The sequence below is a fragment of the Musca domestica genome, unplaced genomic scaffold, assembly GCF_030504385.1.
Source record: "Musca domestica strain aabys unplaced genomic scaffold, Musca_domestica.polishedcontigs.V.1.1 15, whole genome shotgun sequence".
In the NCBI taxonomy this organism is placed as follows: Eukaryota; Metazoa; Arthropoda; class Insecta; order Diptera; family Muscidae; genus Musca; species Musca domestica.
In genome coordinates this window covers 4,223,863-4,248,139 of record NW_026712207.1, presented here as the reverse complement: position 1 = coordinate 4,248,139, position 24,277 = coordinate 4,223,863, and positions in this window count along the sequence as shown.

Below are 24,277 nucleotides of genomic sequence, written 5' to 3'. Positions count from 1 at the left end.
ACAATAGTCCAACGGATTGGTATCCGGAGATTTTTGTGGCCATTGTGCGCTGGAAATGAAGCGAGGAACCTCATTTTCAACTAACCTCCGACCACTTCCTTGACGTCGGGTTAGGCTACCAGTATCACGGTAACGAGAGATGGTACGAAACACAAAAGATTTATTTACATTTAAATGCTGGAGTGCTCGAACCTATATAAAGAAATCACACTATCACGCTTGAACTCCGAAAAACTTTTTTTCTGGAAAATTCTCACCAAAATGCTTTTGTACGCTTGTAAACAATATAATAAGCTGTCACTGAAATAATTTTAACAGCTGTCGGACGAGTGGCTTAGAAATAACAGCAGTCGTAAGTTGGTTGCAGTTTTTTCATCTCACCCTGTAGGTCTTCTAGTAAAGATGACCATCAGATATTCAATAAAAGAGCAATATCAGATCTTTTTAGAAAGGCCATCAAATCATCTATGTCAGAAGCACACTAATATTTGTAAAGAAATGAAACCCTTCACGTCTTCTTTAGGAGACCGTTTGGTATTCTTTAAAAGTAGGGCTGTTGGTATTCTATGAAGATCGTCAGATCCCAAGTAATAAGAAAGGTCCCCGGTAGAGGAAGGTTTCCTTAAGGAGTTCTATTCACATATTTCTTCCCGTACACCTTCTATATAGAAGAAGAATACTTCCTTATATTCTTCAATATTCCATCAAGTAGCCTCTATGAGGCTAGTCAGTAAGGTCTTTAATACAAAAAAGAGTTTAAAGCCGAGCATTCTAATCTTCTTGAGAAAGGGCTCCAATTTTTTGTAGGGGAACATTTTCAGGCTTTTTAGAGAATAAACCCTTTTAGGATAAGATAACCAAACATCGATAGAAAATAATTTAAATATTCTCCTGCGAAAGACTTCCAAGTCTTCCGTATATAAAGACTTATAGGTGTTTCAAAGATTAAAAAATATTAAAAGTCGTAATTCTGTACTTCTGACATATTGTGAAAATGTCAGAAAACGCCCTCTTTTGGTACAAAGAAAATATATGCTGCGCTTTCCTGGAAAAGAGGCACCATAATACTTCATCTTGTCGATCATATGTCGAAAATCATTTTAGAAACTGTGAAGTATGTACAAACTCTAAAACCCCCTTCGTCTTATACGAAGCCCCTTATAAGCCCTACATTTACAGAAAATATTTTAAGTCTTCTCCTGCGAATGACCTTGAGGCTTTCAAGTTTTATGTAGAAGAAGACTTCTAGGAAAATATCTGTCAATTTTCTATGAAAGGTAATATGTATGTTCTCCATGAGACAATTCAATTCTTTTAAATAAAAAAATAAGATCTCTCGTCCTCTTAGGTTTCTAGTTCTTTTTAAGCAAAAAAACTGTGCTATGATTCAATGGCGCGCAACATGGGGCAACGTTGATCTATTATGTGTGTATATATATTCAACTCTATTCTAAGACTTTAAAAACAAATTTTATATATATTTATAGGATCCAATGGCGCCCGATGTGGGGCAAAAATTTTCCAAAGCAAAATTTTGTGAACTGAGCCATACCAATCAAAGAAATTCTCTGCCAGCGATACCTCTAGATCACTTTTCGTAAGAATTAGTTCTGCTATAAAAGTTACAGTAACTTTCCGTTGTTCATATGCAGAGTCACATACACTTTTAGTTTAGCCTAAAACTACGTCGTCATGCTTTAATGGCGCCCTACCTTGAGTTATATCCATGTATACATCTGTTATTTTAAGTTAAATTTTAAGATTGTAAATAAAATGTTTAATATTCAATGGAAACAAATGGGTCCAAAAACTTCCAAAGTAAAAATTATTTTTTTTAAAATAATTCAAATCATTCTTTGGTCAGGACATGATTACAATGTGACAAGACCATAGAATTGGAAAGGAAAAGTAGTCATTATCCTGTCCCGGTTCTATGATTCCAGGCCACAAAACCTGGGGTAACAATGTTGTATGTACACAATATTTTATGTCTATCTCTTATTTTGAGCTCAATTCTGAAATTATTAGCAAGTTTTCATGTTTATTTTATTTTTTTACTAAGTGGCGCCCAACGCGGGGAAAACACTTAAAATGCGAAATTTATTATTTATACCTAAAGAGGGTATTTATCATTTAATACGTCCAAATTATGCCTCATCAAAATAACGGTTATAGACGTTAGGTCTCTTTGGGACACTTAAAGTCGATCTAGGAGTGTACGTCGGTCCACGGTAACTCTCGAAGGGAATAACCGATTTCATTCAGACATGATATATTGTAATATTATTATCTTACTATGAAACTATAGATCGAGTTTGGATCTAGTTCCAATATTTCTGTCGGTGCTAGGTCAGGTTCGAAAATTGACAATATCGGCCCACTCTATCAAGCATCTCGCCCACAAAGGTTCAAACTTTTGAATAATTTTGTCTCTCATACAATGTGAAATAGGTATCGGACTCTCATCAAATTCCACACATCTCAATTTTTATACAAAAGAAAATCTGGTACGTCCCCCACAACGGATCAAAATTTTTAAAAATTATGAGTCTCATAAAATGTGAATGCTTATTCGTTTCTTTTCAACATTCGCATGTCCTTATATTTCTACTAACGCAAGATTTGGCGTGAAGATGCCATATATCCGTCCACTTCTTCTGGTCCCACAATGTAGGAAAATTTTTGAATAATTATATGTCTCATAGAACACGAAATGAACATTCGATTATTTTCAAAATCAGCACATTTCAACATTTCTATAAACGCAAGATTAGGTGGAAGATGGAATATTTCGGACCACTTCTTCTTGCATTTCCCCCACAACGTTTCAAAAATTTCAATAATTATATCTCTCATAAAATTCGAAATAAGAATACGATTTTGTTCAAATTTCGCAATATTTTAACTAACGCAAGTTCTGGTGTGAAAATAATATATATCGGCGTAAAGTTTCTGGTACCTCTCCCACAAAGGTTCACGGTTTGCAGTACTTATATCTCTCATAATGTGAGAAACAAGTCGGCGACTATTTTCAAACTTGGTATATTTACATATTTTTCTCAATCAAAGATCTGATGTGACACCTTTTTTTCGTTGAACCACCAGCAGGGATTCTAGAAGAGCTTAGTAGCATGTTTTTTATTAGTATTTTATTTATTTAGTATTTTAAAAGTATTTACATTTTTTATTCAGTTATTAAAATTAGGTTTTTTTGGAATTCTTATTTTTCAATGGCGCCCAATATTTCTCAGGTCTTGGTGTTTTCATTTACAAGTTTATTAATCTTCATTGTGGCGGTGCAGTTTTGCCAGCTTACATCGTTTTTCTTATTATACCCTCTACCATAGTATGGAAGGTATATTAAGTATTTCACTCCGTAACATTTCGAAAAATAAATTTTAGACCCAACTAGATATACATATGCCTGATCAGCATAAAAATCTGTCAAAATCATTTTAGCTTCCGAACTAACTGGTGTAGGCTAATAAAAAGTAGTTGTGTTTCAGGTCTGCAGGACTCTTGATACTGAAAATGAACTATACTCGTTTACATTTTGCTATAGCCCCCATATAACTGCACCGAGAAATTTAAGGTTTTGTAGGTATTTTATTCACAATTTTAAACCGAATTTGCTGCAAGTTGACAGCATGTGTTCCCATTATGTAAGAAACATCCTTGGATAGAACTCTCATTATAGGTCTAAGTTTTGGTATAGTTTCCATGTTCCTTCCACATTTTCGGTATTTTGATGATTTTAGCGACGTTATTAACCGGAAATGTTTTAATTTTGGAATTTGAAGTTCTTAATGGCTAATAAAGCCTCTGACCAAAAATTATCTATGCAGGTCCGCCTCTTCGTATAGCCCCCATGCAATGGTACCTCCCTATATTCGGTACTTTTATGATTTTAGCTACATTATTCACCGGAATTGTTTCAAATTTTGTATTTTTACAGAAAATTGCCTATGTCGGTCTTCAAATAGCCCACATTTAATGACATCTCCCTTTATTAGATATTTGGATGACTTTAGCGACACACATAATTTACGCTTAATGTTATTGGCGACATTTTTGACGAAATTGTTTCAATTTAAAGTTCGTAATAGGTACAACAGCCTATGACAAAAACTTACTTATCTAGGACCATGTTTTCTTATAGTCTCCATATAACGGTGTTCTTTTGAGCGGTATTTTCGAAATGTTCAGCCCGGTCGAACATAGCTGCTTTTTATACCCTCAGCCATATGGCTACAGAGGGTATATATCATTTGATACGGTCAAAACGTGTCTAGTCGAAATAACGGTTTTAGGTCTGTTTGGTCCAAATCCGTTTCAGAACATTTGGAGTCGATTTAGCAATGTCCGTCCGTCCATTGGTCTGTCTGTCTGGCTGATGCGCACGATAACACTCGACGGGAGTATCCGATTTGACTCAAACTTGGTACATCGTAATATTTTTGTCAAACTTAGATCGAGTTCGGAGATGGGCAATATCGGTCCACTCCTTCTGGTACCTCCCCCACAAAAGATCTAAATTTTCAAAAAATATTTTTTGCAGAGAAAGAGAAAGGAAAATCCAAGTTTGCTCCAACTTTGCATATAAAAATATTTGCGTCACCTGACCTAGAGGTGCGAAAATGGACAATATCGGTCCACTCCATCAAGTACCTCCCCACAAAGGGTCAAAATTTTGAATAATTACAACTCTTATAAAATTTGATGTAAGAGTCCGATTGGCTTCAAATTATGCACATAACAAAATTTTATTATCCCAAGGTCTGATACGAAGATGGAATACATCGGTCCACTCCTTTTTGTACCTCCCCCACAAAGGATCAAAATTTTGAATATTCATGAAGCTCATAAAAAGCGAAATTAACATCCGATTCCATTTAGACTTTGTCCATCTCAATATTTCCATCAATATAAAGATGGTAGAGATCGGAGTATTCCTTCTGGTACATCCCATACAAAGGGTCAAAGTTTTGAATAACCAAAACGATTGCAAAATCCGAAATTAGCTTCCGGTTCTCTTCATATTCCACACATGACATTAATTCTACTAACACAAGATCTGCTGTGAGGATGAGATATATTGGTTCACTCCTTCTGGTACCTCCCCAATAAAGGTCCAAATTGTTCAATATCCATGAAGCTCATAAAACACGAAATTAACATCCGATTCCATTCAAACTTGGTATATCTCAATATTTCCATTAATACAAGGTCCTTTTTAAAGATGGAAGAGATCGGACCATTTCTTCTGGTACCTCCCCCACATAGGGTCAAAGTTTTGAAAAACGAAAAGCTCATAGAAAGCGAAATAAGTATCCAACTCTCTTCAAATTTGGTAACACAAACATTTTTGCTAACACACGATCTGTTGTGAAGATGATATATATCTGCGGATCCGTTCCGATACCTCATCCACAAAGGGTCAACATTTTTTAATAATTGTCTCTGTAATAACATGTAAAAAAAGTCAGCGATTCTTTAAAATACAATATATTTCTTTCAACCAGAAACCTGAGTTGAATATGGAATTTATGGTTTCGCATAAAATTGGATACAAATGTTCGATTTTTCCTAAAATTTTGCCCATACCAATATTTATACCCTACACCACAAGGTGGTCAGGGTATTATGTCTTTGTGCATTTGTCTGTAACATGGAGAAGGAAGCGAGATAGACCCATAGTTACTTTTGAGGATCTCCATAGAATCACTTTCTGAGTTGATTTATGCATGTCAGTCCATCTGTCCGTCCGTCCGCCCGTCTGTCCATGTACTTTTGTAAACAAAGTACAGCTCGCATTTATTGCCCTATCCAGATGAAATTTTGCACAGACCATTTGTTTGGCCCAAGGACGAACCCAATTGACATTGGAGATAATCGGTAAAAATTTAGATATAGCTCCCATATACGTATGTACGTCCGATTTGCCGTTTATTGTGCAGCAAACGTGTAATATCAGTCCGCACACACAACAAAATTAGGCCTGAAAATAAGTATGCCAAATTTGATCGAAATCGGTTCAGATATAGCTATAGCTCCCATATATGTTGTTCATCCGATTTGTTATTTTTGACCTCCGCAGCCGTAATATGCACTCTGTAACAACGATATTCAGGGAGATATATCAAATGCAGCTCAGAAATATCGAGATCGTTTCAGATTTGGATATAGCTGTTTTATATAACTTCGTCCGATTTACTTTTTATTGTGCACCAAACGTCTAATATTTGTCCAAATGGAATGGAATTTGGCACTTACGACCGAATCGAGTCTAGAAGCTAGTATGTCAAACCTGGTGAAGATCGGTTCAGATATAGCTATAGCTCCCATATATACTGTTCATCCGATTTGTTATATTTATTACCCACAGCCGTAACAACGATATTCAGGGAAATATATCAAATACAGCTCAGAAATATCTTTGCCAAATGTTATCGAGATCGGTTCCGATTTGGATATAGCTCCCATATATATCGTTATCCGATTTCAAATTAATTGCTCACCAAATGGGCAATACAAGCCCGAATTTAAAAGATACAAATGCTTCAATACTTTTACGTTTCATTTTAAGTCGAAGTAGTCCAAACCTGGCACGTCGCAATATTTATTTCATAATTATTCAGGTCCGATACGAAATGGATAATATTGGCCCATCCCTTCGGAACTTACTCCATAGAGTGTCAACAATTCGAATAATCATAAAAGAAGTCAAAATATATTTAAATAATCCAACATTGGCTGAGGGCATACATCTGTCGGCAAAACCGACTGTTACTTTTTAACTTATTCAAATTGCTTTTGATATCATATCATAAGTGGCGCCCAACGTGGAAACACAAAAAATCTGGCTATCGGCAAACCGACTGATACTTCTTAACTTATTTTAAAAATAATCTGATAAGTGGCGCCCAACGTAGAAAACAACTTTAAATGTGAAATATTTTATTTTTTAATTAAAATAGCTCCATTTGTACTAGTAGAACATTGTTGATTTGTTTGAACCACTAGCAGGGATTCTAGAAGTCAACAGGTATCCTAATTTAACATTCAACCTTTATAGTACCTAAAGGCTAGATTTGAAATACATTGGAAAAATGTAGATATGTTTTTAGTCAGTTCATAAGATTTTTGTATTTTTGGGAATTCTCATTATTCAATGGGCCCAATATTCTGCAATTAGTGATTCTTATATTAAAAAGATGTCATATCTTCATTGTGGAGGTTTGGATAATCGCCAGTTTTCCACCGTTTTTATTTGTTTCGTTTTAATTTAATTTTTGGGTTTGACAAATTTTATAAATTTCCCACCCTTTAAAGTATTTTATGTATATCCTCTTCATTTTTCACCTTGAAACTGTGTCAATTGGTTACATTTTAATTAGGAGTACTATTTTTTTCCTCTCCATATCCCATATCATGTCATTGCAATGCCGAATAAAAAAGATCTTCCCTAGTTTTCCTATTGTACTGATTATTTTTTCTCCCTTTTTTTTTTGTTGGAAATTAAATAGAATCTCCCGCTTGCTTTGGGAATAAGGCCACGGCAAATGTAAGATGATCAGCGGTGACCTTTCTTTTAATTTACACCATCAACGGCCGCGAAGTACTACCAGAACTCCTCCATATAATGGCAGAGATACCATTATTGCTTATTACAATTATTGTTGTTTTGCTATTTTTTATTTTTGTTCTGCTGTTCCTGCAGAACGAAATCTGTACCCTTTTTTTTGGCATAACGTGATTTTAATGTTAGAGAATGACTTCGACGAGGCTGATGATGACGATGAGGAAGATGATAATGATAATGGTTATTGTAGCAGTTTTTGGGCTTTGAGGCAAAATCGAAACAACTTTGAAGGTGTTCGTCGGCAATTGTGGCATTCTTTTGTTGCAACGTTGCACATTGAGTTAGTTTTTTTTTGTTTCTAATTCTATTTTTGCAACAACAACAAAAAGTGAGAGAATGAATGGCAAGCTTTTCCATTGGCCCACTTTTAGTGTGTTTACCCCGGAAGTCACAGTGTGGTTCGTTCGTTCGTTTGCTGGTTTGACTGCGAATCGTGTGTTGCGCATGCGCAATGGCATAACACAACAAAAAAAAAGTTAAAAAGCAGTAAGTTCGGCCGGACCAAACTTTGAATACCCTCCACCATTTGGAACGAATTTGGAAATCTAAAAAAAAATAAAATTCTTAACAAAGTCTGTTAAATTATAAAAATACCGAATATTGCCGTTATATTGGGGTCTATACGACGTGGACCTACATAGGCATTGTTTGCCATTAGCCATTACCATATTCAAACTCGAAACTTGAAATAAACGTTGAATAATGAAGCTAAAATCATCAAAATATCGTATATAGGGAGGTACCATTATATCGGAGCTGTGGGAAGACCAGGACCAGCATAGACAATTTTCTGTCACAGGCTATAACATCCTTTACTAACGTCAAATACGATATCTAAAACAATTTCGGTGGGTATTGTGCCTAAACTCGTCAAAATACCGAATATAGAGAGGTACTGATATATGGGGCCTATACGAAGACCTGGACTTGCATAGACATTTTTCTGTCACAGACTTTAGTCCCCATTACGAATTCTAAATACGTAATTTGAAACAATTCCGGTGAATAATGACGCTAAAATTATCAAAATACCGAATTTCGGGAGGTTCCGTTATATGGGGTCTATACGAAGACGTGGACCTTCACAGACAATTTTCTGGCATAGGCTGTAGCATCCATTACGAATCTCAAATACCAAATTTGAAACAATTCCGGTGAATAATGTCGCTAATATCATCAAAATACCGAATATAGGGAGGTACAGTTATATGGGGGCTATACGAAGACGTGGACCTGCCCAGATAATTTTCTGTCACAGGCTGTAGTATTCATTTCGAACTTCAAATACTAAAGTTGAAACAATTCCGGTGAATAATGACGCTAAAATCATCAAAATACCGAATATCGGGAGGTACCGTTATATGGGGGCTATATGAAAACGTGGACCTACATGGCCCATTAACGAACTTAACCTGCCTACTGGAAAAATAAACACGTGTGCAAAATTTTAGCCTTCTATCTCAATTCGTTCGAAAGATAGCGTGATTACAAAAGACAGACAGTCGGACAGGCAGCAGACGGACATGGCTAAGTCGAATTTAATTCAAACTTAGAATTTTACGCTGATCAAGAATATATATACATTGTTGGGTCAGACATGAGTATTTCGAGGAGTTACAAACGGAATGGCAAAGTTAATATACCCTCCTTATAATGGTGGAGGGTATAAAAAACAGTAGAAACATTCTGGAGTGCAATGCCAATGCTAGGCCATGAATGGAACAGGAATGAATGTTTGCATACACTATCCCAATGGAGCCACCACTTGAAATGGAGAGAGAGCGGGAGATGGCTGCCCGGGGAGTAGAGCAATTTTGCCCGTTCGCCACACTTACTTTAACCATATTCCAGTTGTAATCATTAGATGACGTTGACGACAGAACAACACAGACATATGGCATTCGGATGTTTTTGTGTGCGGTTGTATGTATTGGTGTTGGCGTTGGCCAGCTAACGGTTTCATATCTTTGTTGTCATCGTTTGTTTGGGCTGGCTGCAATGTGAGCGTCGTCCGCTGTTGCTGCTGTTGCAGAACGCCTTCTATTGCCTGGCAGTTTGTTGTTGTTGTTGCAGAGCTCATGCAACATAACGGTGCAAAAATCATTGCCACTTTACTGCTTCCTTTGCTCGGTCTAGTGGCTGGTTGGTTAACTCTTCTCCTGGTTCCACACGTCCCGACCCCCCCTCTGCCCACCCCTTGCCTGCAGCCACCATAATAGCAACGGTATTTCACCTAATTCGGTGTTTGGCCATGTTACCACGTTGGCAGGCACATATTCTGCCACAGCATTAGAGAAAGCAACATTTCTAATTGATTCCAAGAAGTTGAGCATAGAGTCGTGGTTAGCCAAGCACAAATGGGAGAGCATTTTCCCATTGCTCAGCTCACGAAATGCCACTACTCTGGCGCCTTGGCCTCAGCAATTCCCGAGAGAAGTTTTCTTTGCCATTCTCCCAAGTTAGACATTGAGGTAGGCCTTTTGATGATCAGACTTGGTAGAGAGTTGAGATTTCTTGTTGTTGTTGGTGTTGTTGGTGTTGTTGCATTTCTTTTTCTTTATTGCATTTCTTTTGTGCAGTTTTCTTCTGTTACTCAGCAGCAGCAGCCAGCTGCCGCCAATTTACTGCGACTCGGAGTCAGTGTTCCAAAAGTGGGTGAATGTACAGTAATTTTTTCAAATATTGCTTTTGTTGTTGTTGTTTTTGTTGTTGCTGTGGTTCTTGCCTGTTGAAATGTTGTCATAAAAAGTCAACATAGCTGACTGTTGCCGCCGCCATGGCTTATGATTGCTCACGCACACTTCGCTTCCCACCCCAATGCCATCTTTTTTGCCAAATGGAAAAAAAAAAATCTCAAAAAAGTGGGATCCCTGTTAACAAATGTTGGTAATTATGGCACTTGATTAGAATGTTCATCAGCCATAACAACAACAACACCAATATTGTGATGATGCCTTCTGCTTCAATTAATGGATGATTGTGTGGCGCATCTGTCGGAATATTGTAATAAATTAGGAAGAAATGTGCCTCAATTTTAAATTGCCAACTGATTGGGTTGTCATTGAGGAAGTCATCATTCAATTTTCAAAATATTTTTGTAATCAAATTAAAAATGGAGATATGTAAGCAATTTGTAATAAATTGCAATAATGAATTAAATTCCTCTTGAAAAAAATGCATTTACAGGAGTCTTTCCCATAGGCGACTTCTTCCTAAAAAACGTCAAAAAATACCTCTTGAAAAATCGTCCTTGAAAAGAATCCCCATAGATTGTCCTCTACATGGAACTCCTGTTAACGTTCTCCTTCATATAAGTATTTAAAAACAAGTTAAAAAGCAGTAAGTTCGGCCGGACCGAACTTTGAATACTCTCCACCATTTAAAACTAATTTGGAAATTTTCAAAAAATAAAATCCTTAAAAAATTCTGTTAAAATTTTAAAAATAGCAAATATAGCCGTTGTTTTGGGGTCTATATGACGTGGACCTACATAGGCATTGTTTGTCATAAGCCATTACCATATTCAAATTCGAAAACTTGAAATAAACGGTGAATAATGAAGCTAAAATCATCAAAATATCGTTTATAGGGTGGTACCGTTATACCGGAGCTGTGCGAAGACCTGAACCAGCGTAGACAATTTCCTGTCATAGGCTGTAGCATCCATTACGAACTTCAAATACCACATCTCAAACAATTTCGGTGGGTATTGTACCTAAAATCGTCAAAATACCGAATATAGGGAGGTACTTATATATGGGGCCTATACGAAGACCTGGACCTGCATAGACAATTTTCTGTCACAGACTGTAGTTCCCATAACGAACTCTAAATACGTAATTTGAAAGAATTCTGGTAAATAATGACGTTAAAATCATCAAAATACCGAATATTGGGAGGTACCCTTATATGGGGGCTATAAGAAGAAGTGGACCTACATGGTCCATTTTCTGTTTTATGATGTAGTATCTATTACGGACTTCAAATACTAAATTTGAAATAGTTCCGGTGAATAATATCGCTAAAATCATCACAATTCCGAATATCGGGAGGTACCGTTATATAGGGGCTATACGAACACGTGGACCTGCACAGACAATTTTCTGCCATAGGCTGTAGTATCTATTACGGACTTCAAATACCAAATTTGAAACAATTCCGGTAAATAATGTCGCTAAATTCATCAAAATACCGAATATCGGAATTACCGTTATATGGGGGCTATACGAAGACGTGGACCTGCACAGACAATTTTCTGTCATAGGCTGTAGTATTCATTACGAACTTCAAATAATGTCGCTAAAATCATCAAAATACCGAATATCAGGGGGGACCCTTATATGGGGGCTATGCGAAGACGTGGACCTATATGGCCCATTTTCTGTCTTATGCTGTAGTATCCATTACAAACTTCAAATACCAATTTTGAAACAATTCCGGTAAATAATGTCGCTAAAATCATCAAAATACCGCATATCGGGAGGTACCGTTGTATGGGGGCTATACGAAGATGTGGACCTACATGGCCCATTTTCAATACCAAAAGTCCTGCAGACATAACACACATCTGAGTAAATTTTTATGAACCTTTATTTCGTTCGGAGGCCACAGTGATCTCCATAGACGGACACACGAATTGACGAATGGAAATTACTAGATCGATATAGAATTTCATGGTATTCAAGATATATATACAGAGTGAGATAATTTTTTTTTTTAATTAAGTGACATAATTTTTTTAATTTTTAATTAATTTTATTTTTTTAATTTTATTGAATGAAACGAAAAATGTCGGAAATAGCATCAAATTTTTGAATAAGTTTAGATTTGTTCGAATTGGTCACCTTTGGCACGAATTGTGGCCTTCAAACGGTCAATGAAACAGTCACACGCTGCCCGAATGTTGCTCTGCTGTATTTTGGCCAATTCCCAGCGAAGCGCTTGCTTGAGGTGATCGACACTTTGATATTTTTTAGTGTCAACCTTGCTTTCCAAAATACTCCAGACGCAATAGTCCAACAGATTGGTATCCGGAGATTTTGGTGGCCCTTGTGCGCTGGAAATGAAGCGAGGAACCTCATTTTGTAACCAATTGTTGGGTGGCGCATGCTGAGTGCGATGATGCTGAGTCCTGTTGAATTGTCCAAGGTCTGCGGCCAAAATGTTTGCGTGCCCAAGGCTTTAATACACCCTCCAGAATATTTTCGCAATAATATTCTGCATTTATTCTGATGCCACGATCGATTAATACGAGCGAAGAGCGACCATCGCCTGTTGTGGTGGCCCACACCATCACCATGGCTGGCGCTTGAGTTCGTTTGAGGTGGCCAACCGAAGGTGCACATTTTCAGCTGAGCTCTATGGCAAGTAAACATGATCATTTTGTTTGTTTAAAAACTGCTGGACAATGAATGTTTTCTCTTCGGAGACGGAGAAAACCAAATTCGGCAGTTCACCACTTTCGGCCAATCGAAGTAACTCTTTAGCTCTTTTGAGTCTATTTTCTTTCTGTTGCGGTGTAAGTTCTTGCACTTTTAGGAACTTCAATGGCTTTACCCCGAGCTCAATTTTCAATATTGCGATATGTTCAGCTCACGAGCCAGTTTTCGGCCACTGCGACGAAACTATCACGCTTGAATTCCATCACGAATAACTTGTTTTCTTGAAAATTCTCACCAAAACGGCTTTTGTACGCTTGTAAACAATATAATGATCTGTCACTGGAATAATTTTTGTAGCTGTCGGACGAATGGCTTACAAATGGTAGCAGTCTGAATTTGGTTGGCGTTTTTTTCATCTCACCCTGTATCTCCCGATATTTGGCATTTTGAAGATTTTTGCGACTCTATAGACCTGAATTGTTTCAAATTTTGTATTTGAAGTTCGTAGTGGATACTTCAAACTATGACAGAAAATGTACATGCATGCAGGTCCATATATAACGATATCTCCCTCTTTGCCGTATTTTGCCTTATATAGACTATGATAAAAAAATTGCGTATGCAGGTCCTGGTCTTCCCATAGCCCCCATATAACGGGTTTCATTTAAAGGTTATATTTCGACAATTTTTTTTGTTAATTTTTTCAAGTTTCTTCAAAATGATGAAGGTTATTAAAAGTCGAGCTTAGGTGCTTGTTTACTGGTTTTTACTCTCAAGAGGTGTATATATCTTTTATTATAATAACCTCTTGAACCTCTTGTTCCAGAAAGCCACTAAGAAAATAGAAATAGAATAACCAAAATGAGTTTGGGTTATAGTCCCCAGACTTTGGCGTCATTCCCAGTATCTGTGGGTATCTATGGATAAAAGAATTTCTCCCAAATTTATATATCTTCTACCTATAAGACACCTCTTAAAATTCCTTCCATTAACAGTTTGCATTTCGTTCAATCCAAATCCCTCGACATCCACCTCCAAGAAGCCATCAAAAATAAACCCTCAAATTGAAATTGGCACAAGCGGCCAGAATGAGTTTGGCCCAATAAGAACCAAGACATAAATTTTCAATTTGATATCCCGATTTTTCATCTGGTTTAGAGCCATTAACACAGCTTGATGGGGAGTTTTTGATTAATTCGAGATCAGAATATGAAAGTAAGCTAAGTAAAATAATAATAAAGTTGTACCACACGTACGGATGGCACAAACTTCTCCCGCTTCTTTTCAACAAATTCCTTGGGAGTTCGGTGTTCGCTGTTATTTCGTTGTGCAGTCTGCAGAAGGCACTAAAGATCAAAGATAGAACACGACCGAGTAAAAAAAACAATTTGGCGAATTATATCACTGTGACTGGTCGTTTGGTCGTTCGATTGGTTCGTTGCCTGGCTGCCTGCCCGGTTGTTATAAAATGATTGCCTACCAGAAAAATTATAATTTCTTTTGACAGAAAGAGGGAATACAAGATCGAAGACCACCGGGGGTACAGCTGAGAAGACAAGAGAGCTATGAGTGTGGTGGCATTCTGCACAATGTGTATGTGTGTGTGAGAACTGCCTCTGTGTTTGTTTGTCAGCTTGGCCATAAAGTTCTCGGCTACTCGGCCGCTAAAGTTCATTGGCATACTTTTGCACATGCGCAAAACCCACAATACGAGACATCAGCCAGCAACAACAACAACACCAGCAACATCAACAAACACTTCACACCAGTTTCTGTGGCCACTACAACAACAGTAGCAACAAAGCAGGCGAACCAGCGTACCAACCCACAGAACAACTATGACGAAAAATATAAGAATGACGACCATGTCGACGTCTCAGGCCTAGCGGTATTGAAAATGTCAAACATGTTTACTGTTGAGCTTATCCGACTAGAAGGTCAATAACCACCAAGAAGGGAGTTTGCAGTTAGATTTATAACCAAAAGAACAATAATTCTATGAAACCCAATAACAACGGATCGGCGATTATTGCCAACGAGTGTGTGTAAAAATAGTCCGTCTAATAATAAATGGAAAGAATTAGGTCAATGAGGTTATGACAAAGTTTAGATTATAAGCAAAAAAAAAAAAAAAAAAAAAAAAAACAAAGAACTTTAAAATAATGGCGAAGAAATCCATAAAACATCGATTTTACCGATTTTCCATAGAAATGAGATTTTTTTGCAGGTTCTTGAAAAAAATTCTTATAAATTAAACGAAATTTGTACACGAGATCCTTGAATGAAAAAAAAACGATATTTTTGCGCGGGTATGCTTTAAAAATCTATGACATTTGCCCAGGTGGTCCTTGAAAAAAAAATCGTAAAACCTTAGATATTTGTGGATTTCTTAAAAAATCATTATAACTGTTCAGGAGGTCCTTCAAAATTTTTTCTTATAGAAATAAACAATATTTCGTTAAAAGGTCCTTGAAGAAAAAATTCTTAAAAAATCATCGTCATTAATCTAGGATATCTTTAAACAAATTCCACAGGAAGCCCACGATATATATCTGTCGTAAGAAGAAAAACGTTATTCGTCAAGGAGATCTTCAAAAAAAAAAAAAACATTTGTTCAGGACCTTGAAAATAGTAAACAAGTAAAAAAACATTAAGTTCGGCCGGGCCAAACTTTTAATACCCTCCACCCTAGGGTAAAAGAACATTAGAAAAAATGTGGCAAAAAACATTAAAATGCGAATATCGGGAGGTACCGTTATATAGGGGCTACACCAACACGTGCACCTATAATTACAATGTTTCGCCACACGAGCTAGGACCCATTATGACCCACAAATACCAACTTTTACACAAGTCAGTGAAAAAATGTGGCATAAATCATCAAAATACCGAATATCGTGAGGTACCGTTATATGGGGACTATACCAGAACGTGGACCTATACATGCAATGTTTTGCTACACGCTCAGGGACCCGTTGTGACCTACAAATACCAATTTTCAGACAAATCCGTGAAAAAATGTGGCATAAATCATCAAAATACCGAATATCGGTACGTACCGTTATATGGGGGCTATACCAAAACGTGGACCTATACATGCAATGTTTTGCCACACGCTCAGGGACCCGTCATGACCTACAAATACCAATTTTCAGACAAATCCGTGAAAAAATGTGGCATAAATCATCAAAATACCGAATATCGGTAGGTACCGTTATATGGGGGCTATACCAAAACGTTGACCTATACATGCAATGTTTTGCCACACGCTCAGGGACCCGTCATGACCTACAAATACCAATTTTCAGATAAATCCGCGAAAAAATGTGGCATAAATCATCAAAATACCGAATATCGGGAGGTACCGTTATATGGGGACTATACCAGAACGTGGACCGATATATCTCATTTTCAATACCAACCATCCTAGGGACAATACACACACTTGTGCCAAATTTCAAAGGTCTACGTCAAATAATGTGGGCTCTATCGTGATTTCAACAGACAGACAGACAGACAGACAGACGGACAGACAGACAGACAGACGGACATCGCTAAATCGTCTTAGAATTTTATGCTGATTATGAATATATATACTTTATGGGGTCTACGACGAATATTTAGAGGTGTTACAAACGGAATGACAAAGTTAATATACCCTCCTACCCATGGTGGAGGGTATAAAAATCACCATATAGGTTCTTAAGCAATATATCTTAAAAAATTCGCAATATTTATCCAGGATGTCCTTGACAATAAAGCTTGAAAACATGACATTTGTCCTGGAGGTCATTGACTATATTCCCCTAAATATTGGTTCTGGAAGTTCTTTTAAACATTTTCTTAAATATATTATGTTTTGGTCAAAAGGCCCTCGAATAAATCCTAATTATCCACGATACTTGTCCAAGAGGTCAAAATTCTTAAAAAAATCACTATAAATGTCAAAGAGGTTTAAAAAACCTTAAAAAACATCATATTTGTTCAGAAGGTTCTTCGGAAAAAAAAACGTAAAAATATGATATTTGTTCAGGTGGTCCTAATGATATTTGCCCAGAAGGAAACTCGAAGAAAATTGTAAAAACATGCTATTTGTCCAAGAGATCGTGCAAAATTGTTCTTACAAAATCCACCAGATTAGTTCAGAAGGTCCTTAAAAAAATTATTTAAATATCATTTACCAAAGAAAATCTTAAATATTCAATACCATGGCCATAAAAACTAAAAAAAAAATCACCGATATTTGTTTTGGGAGGTTCTGGGAAAAATCGTAAAAAATTCACAATATTTGTTCAGAGGGTTCTTAAAATTTTTTATTTTGTCCGTCGCATTTTTCTAAAAGAAAATTCACGTATTTCTTACAAAATCCCACAGATTTGTTCAGAAAGTTCTTGAAAAATACTTTGTCAAAATTAACCCTATTTACCGAAGAAAATCTTATATTTGCTCAGGAGGTCCTAGAAAAAAGAAATCCTAAAAAATTTACTACATTTGTTCGGGAAACAAATCATGATATTTCTATAAAAATTTCAATGAAAAAATAGGCGATATTTGTTCAGGGGAGTCCTGGAAAAAAGATTGTAAAAAATCACTCATATCCCAGGGGTCCTTGAAATACAAATTCTGAAAAATTAACGAATTTTTTGCCCATGTCTTGTTTTCTAAATGAAAATACACAATTTTTGAGCAAATAGGAGCCCGAAAATTTATATTTCAAAGTCCTCGAGTTTTGGGAAGGTCCTGAAAATAATTATTTAAAGATCAATAGAATTTGTCTACCAAAATTTTTGAAATTCAAAAAAAAAAAAATAAATAAATAAATAAATAATTGAAAATCAGTTCAGCTAGGAACAAATACCGCAGATTTTCAATTTTTTTTTTTTTTTTTTTGAATTTCAAAAATTTTGGTGGACAAATTATATTGATCATTGTGAAAATTCACCATGTTCCTAAAAAAATCACAATATTTGAAAAAAAATATATATGGGAAAACCCCACTGCTTTCATACGGCTAGACAGGAGATAAATCATTTAATACGTGCTTTTCGGAATAACGGTTTTAGACCCTCTGTATCTTTGGACCAAATCCGTTTCAGTAAATTTGGAGTCGATCTAGGGGTGTCCGCACGATAACTCTCGAAAGGAGTATCCCATTTGGTACATCGTGATATTATTATCAAAATTAGATCGAGTTCGGAGATGAGCAATATCGGTCCACTCCTTCTGTAACTCCCGAGAAATTTAAAAATTTTCAAAAAAAAAAGAAAAAGTATAATGCGAAAATGGACAATATCGGTCCACGCCATCAAGTACCACCCCCACAAATGATCAAAATTTTCTTCAAATTACACACATCACAAGATTTAAATTAACCCAAGGTATAGTGTGAAAATGGAATATAACTGTACACTCATTCTGGTACCTCCCCAACAAAAAGTCAACATTTTCAAAAAAATAAATAAATACAGCGCAAAAGTGAAAAAATAATCAGATTTCGCTCCAACTTTGTAAATCCTAATATTTGCATCAGTGCTAGATCACAATATCGGCCTACTCCATTAAAAAAGGGTCCCCAAAAAAGATCATAATTTTGAATAATTATAACTCTTATAAATTGTGATATAAGAGTCCGACTGTCTTCTAATTACATATATCACAATATTTTTATTTACCCAAGGTCTGGCGTGAAGATGGATTATATTGGCGCACCCCCTCTGGTATATCCCCCACAAAGGGTCAAAATATTGAATATCCATGAAGCTCATAAAACGCGAAATTAACATCCGATTCCATTCACACTTAATACATCTCAATATCTCCATCAACACAAGATATATTATAAAGATGGTAGAGATCGGACCATTCCTTCTGGCACCTCCCACACAAAGGGTCAAAGCTTTGAATAACAAAAACGATCATAATCCGAAATAAGCACCAGGTTCTCTTCATATTTCGCACATCTCATTTTTTCTACCAACACAAGATCCGCTGTAAAGATGGGATATAATGGTCTACTCCTTCTGGTACCTCCCCCACAAAGGGTAAATAAGTTGAATACCCATAAAGCTCATAAAACACGGAATTAACATCCGATTCCATTCCAGACTTGGTACATCTCAATATTTCGATCAACACAAGATTTGTTATAAAGATGGTAGAGATCGGACCATTTCTTTTGGTACTTGCGCCTTATAGGATTCAAGATTTAAAAAAAAATAAAACAAAACACTCAAAGAAAGCGAAATAAGCATCCAACTTTCTTCAAATTTCACACATACAAACATGTGCTAAGATCGAATCTATTGTAAATATATCTGCGAACCCCTTCTGGTACCTCACCCACAAAGGGTTACTTTTTTCAATACTTTTATCTGTCTGAACTTGCGAAACGAGTCAGCGATTCTATATTACTTGCAATATCTAAATATTTCTCTAAACCAGAAATCTGTAGTGAATATGGAATTTATGATTTTGCATAAAATTGGATAGAAATATTCGATTTTCTTGTAATTCTGCCCATAAGTCAAAATATATTTGAATAATCGAACGTTAGCTGAGGGTAAATCTATACCGACAAAAGCGACTGATACTTTTTTTGACTTTTTATTGTTTTTTTTTTCTTTTTTGATATAACACAAAATATAAACGGATCCTCTATAGAAGGATTGGCATCGGGTTTTCACCATGTAATTTGGAAAATTTCCACAAAATATATCAATATTTCCATCCAAAAAGTTCCGAAATTTTTGAAAGTATTTTTGTAATTTATTACCCAAAAAATTTGCTTTCAAGAACAATCTCTTTTTTGGGCCTCCTCGATTATTACCACCATGACTTTCAACACTACTCCCGCATCCCTGAACGTTCTTGTATGCCAATCACCACTACGAAACAGGCAATTCATATATTGTTTCATTAGCTCTTGACCATAAACTAAAGACGATCACTCACACACACACACATATCACATCTATTTGAGATTCACTGGTAGTGGAAATGGTCGCTTGACTTGTTCTTTCGTCTGTTTGTTTGTTTATTTTTTCAGACTTTTCACACTATTTTCAAATGTAAGTTACTTGCGGTCATTGGCTTTTGTGTGTGCAGAAAACTTCAGCAAGCAAGCAAACAGAACAAGAAAGCCAACAAGAATTGCATCTGGAGGAGGAATAAAAGAACAGCAAAAACTATTAGGCAGCAGAGAGTAGAGAGTCAGTGCGCCAGCTGAGGCGCTCAATTGCAATTTCTTTGGCGTTGACGTTATGCTGGTAGGTAGCCGTTGTTGCCTTGATCGGTTTCATCGTTCGTTTGGATGAAAAGCAGGTTTTTGCATTGCTGCTCAGTTTCTAAGGTGACTGCAGGCCATTGGTCTGGTTTCCAATGATCCAATGGTATGAGGAAGTTCAGCCATACTCTCAACTAATCAAACAGGAGAGGAAAAGGGGGAGAGAGAAAGGCTTGAATAAATCCCACAGACGAGGCAAGAATATTTTTCGTAACAATATCCAATAATAATTTCTTCTTCTTCATCTTTTGCTGCTGCTGCTTCATTTATCAAACGAAACGATGTTGTTTTGACTCTTTTGTTACAAACAATTCCATTTTGTTTGGATTACATGGCAAGAAAAACGAAAGACTTAAGACACAAGCACACAATTATTGTGGCTCTTGCAAAAAACTGAACAACAACAAAAATCATATATAACTGCATATTCTCTCGCTCTCTTTACTCTTACACACTCTTGCTCTCCACACAGTGAATTACTGCTCCCTCTATCTCTTGCTGCTCTTGTGGGCCTATTTGGCCGCGAAATATTTATTTCTTGGCCAGACTCTTTAACAACGAATGGCGGCGACTGACAAGAACCACGACCACCACACTACGGCGACGACGACGACGGCGACGCGACTCGACGACAACGTCGATCAATGAATGACGATTTTGGTCTTCGTTTGCTGGCTGCAAAGAAACAAACAAACAACCCAGACCACCACAGTTCATCGAACCTGAGCGCAAATCTAGGCTAAGCACTCGCTCTGAGTTGCAATGAAAACGAAAAGTACCGCAAATTTACCGCTATTCGAACGAATGCTGTTGTTGTTCTTGTTGGGTATTTATGCGCGCAAAACTGTGTACGTTTTGTGTTTGTTGTTGTTGTTTTTTTTTTGTTTCTTTGTTGAAACTTGGTTGTTTTTGATTTCCAACTCTTATTGTTGCCTTCGTCACTGTTCTTGCCTTCGGTTTAAAATAAACATGGGGTTCGTTTCTATTTGGGATGTGGGTATGTGGTCTTGATGTACGTGGTTTTTTGCCTGTACGTGTGTGTGTGAGTGACAGTGTGGGTTGCAAAAGTTCTATCGCATAGATCTTTGTGATTATTGTTGTTGTTTTGTTCTGTTGTTTAAAAAAGAACTGTTTTCTTTCCAAAGACCTGACAGAGAATTTCTTTTTATGTTCGCGTGGTGGGTTTTTTTTGCGAGTTTTCTTTTCTCAAGAAATTTGACACTTTTTCTGCAATGATTCGAAAGGAATTGTATGACATTTCGTACATATGCAGATACATAGAAATATTGAGGAATTTTGTGAAGACATTTTAAACCTTAACTAAGCTGATAGAGAACAAGTAAAAAAGCTGTATGGCTGGGCCGAACTTACCCTCCACCATTTGGAACGAATTTGGAAATTTTCAAAAAAAAAAAAATTAATCCGTTAAAAATTCTGTTAAAATCTTAAAAACACCAAATGTAGTCGTATATTAGGGTCTATACGCCGACAAGCTATTACAATATTCAAATGCGAAACTTGACAAAAAAAAAATCTGTTTATAATGTTGCTAAAATCATCAAAATACCGAATTAGGGAGGTACCATGGGGGTTATAAATGGACCTGCCCAGACAATTCTCTGTCATTGGCTGTAGTATCCATTACGAACTTCATTTACAAAATTTGAAATAATTCCGGTAAATAATGTCGCTAAAATCATCAAAAAACCGATTATTGGGGATTCCGTTATATGGAGACTATACGAAGACGTGGACCTGCACAGAGAATTTTCTGTCACAGATTGTAGTTCTCATTGTGGGTTCTGGTCCCTCTGAAGGGCAGGATTAATTGTGTATGGGCCAAACTGTAAATTTTGAGAACATGTATTGCCATGGCTAGTTATTGAGAACATTCCGTGTTTTTATGTTTAGCCTTAGAAAAAATTGACCTAAGAACTCGAAGCTTTTTTGGGGGATTTGATCCACAAACCGAATCCTCTTAAATTCAAAAAAATTTGTAAATTATTTTTCTGACTGATTTAACGATTCATCAATGCCGAGACAGACGAAACGTCTAGAAGATTGAAATTTTGTATGAGGGTCACTCTTGGTGCGAAGGGGTCAGATAAGGTGGAGTCGGAATGCTGAAATTTGTACTTATATGCACGGAAAGTACTAAATTTGGTACAATTTCGATTTGGGTGAACCGATAAAGCTGGGATTCTGAAATTTGGAAATAAGATTAATATTGTATTGTAGGACTGAGGTACGTAGGTAGTTTTGGAAATTCGTACTTATGATTGGGATTATGGACGAAGTTTTCGAAATTTGTATTATGTGCACGTAAAGTACTAAATGGAACTAAATTGTGTACAATTTTGATTCGGTTGAACCGATAGAGCTGGAATTCTGAAATGTAGAAATAAGATTACTATTGCATTCTAAAACTGACGAATGTAGGTACTTCTGAAAATTTGTAGGTATGTGTACTAAATGATACCGTATTTGGTCAATTTAAAATTAGGGCAAACCTGAAATTTGAAAATTTGGACCTTATGATGTAGCTATGAAAATGTGTACTAAAGTGTACTAAGTTGTACTAAATTTGATAAATTTGGATTAGGGTGAACCAATGGAGCTGGTATCCTGAAAATTGGAACTAAGATTACTGTCGGAGTGTAGAATCGGGAAATGTAGGTAGTTTTGGAAATTTGTACTAAATGTACTAAATAAAGTACAATTTGTACTTTGGCGAACCGACAGGGGTGGAATCCTAAAATTTGGAATTAGGATTACTGTGGAGGATTGGTGTATGTTGGAAGTTTTGAAAAATCGTACTTATGTGTACTAAATGGTACTAAATTTGGTAAGAATTGGAATTGTGATGAACCGATGGAGCTGGAATTCTGAAATTTGGAATGAGAGCCACTGATGGAGTGCAGAATACGTGGGTAGTTTTGGAAATGTGTACTTATATGTACTAAATAAAGTACAATTTGTATTTAGGAGCACCAACAGGGGTGAAGTGCGGGATATGCAGGTTGTTTTGGAAACTTGTACTTAAATTTACTAAATGTTGCTAAATTTTGTAACATTTGGATTTGGGCGAACCAACAGGGGCGCAGTCCTAAAATTTGGAATTGGGTTCACTGTACGAGTGTAGGACTGGAGTATGGGGGAAGCTTTGAAAATTCGTACTTATGTGAACTATATGGTACTAGATTTGGAACATATGAACCGATGGAGTTGGAAATTTGGAAATGAGAGTCACTGATGGAGTGCTGGATAGATATGCCAAAGGGATTTTGGAAATTCGAATTGTTAAGATTACGAATATTTCTTATATTGCACTAAACTTCTAAAATGGTACCTTTTGGTATTATGTAAACGGATACGGCATATGAGAATCAAGATTGGAAAGTAAATTTTATATACGAAAGTGGTTTTGAAAATGTTTACTAAGTGTACAATCTGTACTAAAAGATCCTAAATTTAAAAAATTTAGGTTTTTGGTGAAAAAATGAAGCTGGAATTTTGAAGTTTTGCATTGGTTTCCCTGTTGGTGGCAGGTTTGGGTAAAGGAGGTTGTTGTTTTTTTTGCACTAAATTTGGTGTAGCGTGAACGGATACTACTTGAAATCTGAAATTTTAGCATTTGGATCGCTGTGTGTAGAGTTGAGATTTGGAGGTTGTTTTGGAAATGCGTACTAAAAAGTACTAAATAATATTTAATTTTGAAAGGAATATAAAGCTGAAAATCTCATGTTTAGAATGAGAGTCTTTGACATTCTGTAGGATAGACATACTACAGGGAGTTTTCGGAATTCTAACAGTACATGTACCAAAAATACTAAAATTTACTAAATTTATTACCATTTGGATTTATATGAACAATCTACAATCTTAAAATTTCGTATGAGAATCAATTTTTTAAATGGGGTTAATGTAAGGAGGTGGTTTTGGAAATGGGTACTAAATGTAAGAGCTGTGCCA